This window comes from Sciurus carolinensis, chromosome 4, assembly GCF_902686445.1.
Source record: "Sciurus carolinensis chromosome 4, mSciCar1.2, whole genome shotgun sequence".
Lineage (NCBI taxonomy): Eukaryota > Metazoa > Chordata > Mammalia > Rodentia > Sciuridae > Sciurus > Sciurus carolinensis.
In genome coordinates, this window is record NC_062216.1 from 142,934,264 (window position 1) to 142,939,347 (window position 5,084).

A 5,084-nucleotide genomic window follows, 5' to 3' on the forward strand; every position below is an offset into this window, starting at 1 on the left:
CAAACATAGTACATTAATTGTATTGTGACTATAATTGGCTTTGTGGCTATTGTCATTGAGGTGAATGAACTTTTGACCAAACAGATTATTTTTCTGATGTCATCATTATGACTTATTATGAAAATATCAACAATAACTGATAACACTTATGAAAATATAGTATTTGTACACATTGTGTTTTACATGGACTCAAATACAGTTTGATGAAATGAATGAATGATTTGGATTAAATCCATTATTAGTAGTTGAATGTATTCAATAATGAAAAGCCTAGAACTATAGTATGTAAGTCAACAAATCTAGAGATTCTTTTGGCATTTTGACGTATGAAAAAAAAAAATAGAACAGAAGAAGAAAAAAGAAAGTTATACTTAACATATAGCAGGTGGCAAGAGTTTATCTCATAGGTTCCTCAGTGAGTAAGGACAAGGAGTGTCTCAGCAAGTCTAAAGTGGAGAACTCAAATATGAGTCAAGGTCATATCTCAGGATAGTTCTAGAGGCTTGGCTGCCCTCTGACAGCCTAGTTCTTCTCAAAAGTTGTCTTCCACCGTTGCCTCCAAGGTCTCTGCCACTGCACACAATTAGCTAGACCACCCTGTTTTGGCTCTCCTGTTACTCCTGCCATACAAGTCCCTGCTCTCTTTTCTGTTTTTGGCTTTGGCTGACTCATGGTTCCTCTGCTGGGACTGTTCAGTGACACGTTTGTGGCCAAATAATTCTTTGCTGTCCTGTGCATTATAGGATACTTAGTAGCATTTCTCCTTCTGCCAGAAATATTCCCCCAAAAGTGACAACACAAAGTCTTCAAACATTGCTTAATGTTCCCTGAGGGTCAAAATTTCAAGTGTTTCCAACCACGAGGACTTATACATTTACACTTTCTCTCTATGCCATTCCCCCACCACTTTGAACTCACCTCCAGAGAAAAAGAGCTGTTCAGAGGTGGCAGTATGCCTGACCAATGCCTTTAATGACTTCGGCATTAGAGCTAAATAATATCTTAGCTCTAAACCTATGGGACACTAAATAAACTAAATTAGAGACACAATTTCCCTTCATTATATTACTGTTTATAAGAATTTATTTTTTTTAACTTAGAGGGATATTCTAGAAATAATATCTGTAGTGGTGAATAAAAATTTATTTTAAAGTTAACTAATCCCTTCATCCTCACATCTGTTTATATTTCATTAAACCCCCCAAAGTAAAATTGACTACTTTTAATTTAATAGTTTCAAAATGTGACTTAATTTTTTACAAAAGAAATTGTATTTCATGATCTACTTCTTCTGTCAGTATACATATATATGTAAACTTAATATATATGTTAAGTATATTATATATAATATACGTTATATTTGCATGAACCATTTATATTCCAGAATGCCTAGGTTCAAATTCAGATGGACTCATACTAGTGGAATGACTGACCTTGGGCAGTTTTTTTTAACCTATTCATACTTTAGCTATCCAGTGGGGATAAAAATAACACCAACTTCGTAGGGTTTTTACAATGACCAAATGAGTCAAAGTTTATTAAAATAAATTAAATGTCAATTAAATGCACAGTCAAAATAGTGATTTTTATATCTATTACTCTTAAAAGTTTCCTCCTTTATCACTATATTGATTGTGGTGATGGTTTCATGGATGTAATTATATATCAAACTCCTCACATTGTAAATTTTAAATATGTGCAGATTATTATATGTTGATCACACTTCCATAAGGCTAACAAATTATCTATTAAATAAATAAAAATACATTTATGATGCTGTTTACCTAATGATAAAAATAGTTATTTCTGCATAGTGGTATTCTGTGTGATTTGTGATTTAACTAACTTTTGTTGAGTTTAACCTTATTGTTTTCTGCATTGTTTAGATTTTTAAATAATGATTTATAAGATTAACAGGAGACATTTATCATAATTTCTTAGGGAGAAGTATTTTGAATATAATAATGTATTAAATATTCATTCCTAAGTCTGTAGTTTTTCACTCTTCATTAGACAGACTTCTGATTTCATAGTTCTCTAAATGTCTGAGTGTTGTTATTGCGTAGTTTTACATTTGACAGATCCACATGTCAGAGAACATGACTTTGCTACATCTCCATGTGACTCTGGAAACTCATTCTGTAACTTTACCATATTTGTATTTTTCTCCTGTGTTCAGAAACAATTCATACAGTAAATGAGCTTTTCCTTATAATAATTACCTTAATACTATGCTGCTTGTTAAGTACACTGCTGCTTCCTGTCTGTGGAACTCAACTACTGCTAAACAATTTCGTCTTAGCAATTTTTCACATAGAGGAAGTGTTAAATTCTTAAAAGTCCTCTTAGCTCTTCTGAGTCAGATTAATTTTGTTTTCTCTATTGCTTGTTTCTTTTGGTTTCCACGAGCCGTAAATGAATGTGGCATTTTTTTTTTACTGAACCATCTCTGAGTAGGCCAAATTATTTCAATTTTTGAAACATAATGGCAAGAACCTCCCTCCTTCCTTCCGCTGACACACACTAAGTGATTGTCTCATGCTTGAAACTATCAGCAATTTGAAGATTTAAAATACTAGATTTTTGGCTACAGTAGAAAACATCTTGCCTGTAACAATGTGGCTACCATTACCTCATCATATACTTCAACGTTTTAATTGGCGCCTATGTTAGACATTCTCTTTCTGAAGTTATTTTTATGTATTACAAAAATATACATTCATTGCAAACATGTTGAAAATACAAGTAATTATTTTATTGTTTCCCATGATGCTGACAATAACCATGGTTTTTCCAATGTCTGCTTCTGCCTATAGATACAGGATGGGGAAACACAATGGTTTGCAAGTGTCTACTCTTTATTTGTGAAATAAGCAAATAAAAAATAGCTATATATTTCTAATTTTTGCCTTGAAAAAAAACCCTAGAACGAGTATGGCTCTATTTCATTTGACACAATTATGTTCTCAAAGCATACTATTTGAATAGGTACCATTTTCAACAAGAAGTCTGGTCCATTAAAGTACCATTTTTGTTCCCGATACAATTCGGTTGCATTTTATTTCTATAACTACTTCCTCAATACTTGGTTCCTCCTCTGTTAACCCCTATAGTCTCATAAAGATGTCAAATTTTCCACTCTGATTTTTAAAACATTTCATGATCTGTTCTGATCCTTTGCCTCTGACGTTGGTCCTTGAGTAAACATCATGGCATGTCATGATCCAAAGGACCTGCCTTACCATTCCATACATCAGATTTTCATGTTCAAATATCTTTTTGCTTTTATTGGACACTCTTTAAAGCTCATTTCAAGTCTTATTTTTCTCCAAATGTCTTCTGAGAATACATTTGTTCTCTTAGTTTGCTCATCTTTATTAGAAGTAGGAGGAATTTTAAAGATCATGCAATTCAGTGCCTTTGTGAGGCCTGGAAGTGATCTCATCAGTGCCCACTGACTATTACAGAGTCGAGAGTGAATTTGTATTTATAAATTTTATATTACTGGTCAGTGCTTTTTCTCCAATATCATGTGATTTTCTTTTAGTGTTTAATCTCATACTATTTTCTTGTATTATTTTATTTCATTGTGGAAGCCTTGTTTCTAATTTTGGTGCAATTTTCATAAAAATTGGTTTCATATTTGTATAAGAGACCTCATGTATATATTTTAGACCTAAAATATATATCATATATTTTTTTACGAGACCACACTCCTAGCCTAGCTCAAGTCATAGAGGTGAAGCATGTGTTCTCTTTCTCTCTATCCTCTGCAACACACATGCAGAGACATGAACTGCATTATGATAATGATGTTTATGTAAACAACAGACAGTATATATAACAGTATATATAAGGGTGGTTCCATGAGATTAAAATCTAGCTGATGTGAGTGGTAAGTGCAACCATTCAGGTTTGTGTAAGCACCCTCTATGATGTTTGCTCAATGACCAAATTGACTAACTACTCATTCCCATCCCCATCATTAAGTGATACATGACTGCAAATGGGTGAATGTGTGTATGCATGAACGGTACTCTACCGCTTAGCAGAATTCTATGTTTAAGAGTTTGTATCAAATATTTGTACACCTAATATAGGTTCTATCAGGGAATATTTTGATCTTTTATGAGTTTTAAATTTTGATCAAATATTAGATCATAAAATGTTTTAGATGATTCTGATTCTCTTCTATTCTGCTACTCTAAATTATTATTAACCAGGCCTATTACTTTTTTTTTCTTTTTATCTCTCTTTTTCACTTTCCATAGCTGTAGAAAAAGGTAGCCACTTACCTGTGACAAATACTTTCACATTTCCTCCATGAAAACGAATGTCTACTAGAGGCTGCAAAGGGCCAGAACTCAGTGTAACAAAGCTCATTATGTGTGCTTCGGGGCACATCTCTCCCCATCCCAGGTCTATTCTTCTTAGTTTAGGTTTGTTCTTTCATGGACTCATGCAAAGAGGTATTCACTGGAGTAAGTATCTTTGTGGACTCATATTAGTTGTGCCTCTTTTCTGTTGGTCTCATCTCAAACACATAACTAAATTCATGAGACAGAAAATGTGTGCAAGTTGGAGGAGCAGAGGTTAGGAAGCAGCTGCTTTAAGACAGTTGAGTGGAAACCACATGACTGAGTCATAAAATACACTGCATGAAGAGAGAGCAGGTTTGAACATAAGGAAGTCTTACAGTGAATTGCCCTTTCACAAGGGAACAGTCCCTCTGGACCATCAAGTTAGTAATCTAAGCTATCCTTTACTATTAAAACTACTCATGCTTAAAATAAGTTGTCTTAGTCATTAATTAAATCATAAAACCACTGAATAAACTAACTGACATCTTTGTAAAATGGGGATTTAATTATAAACTTTCATCTTGGCAATGCTGCTTGAAAAGAAACTTAAAACTGTGACCATAAATGTGTATACTCAATAAAACGTAACCTTTCCACTTATTAGAAACACTTCCCTCACTTAAGGGGTTTCCTTTTCTTAAGCTTTTGGCACATGTGATCCGCTCTCCACTTTATGAGGCCTTAGCAGACATTTGGATTTCTTCAAATATGGAGATGACATTC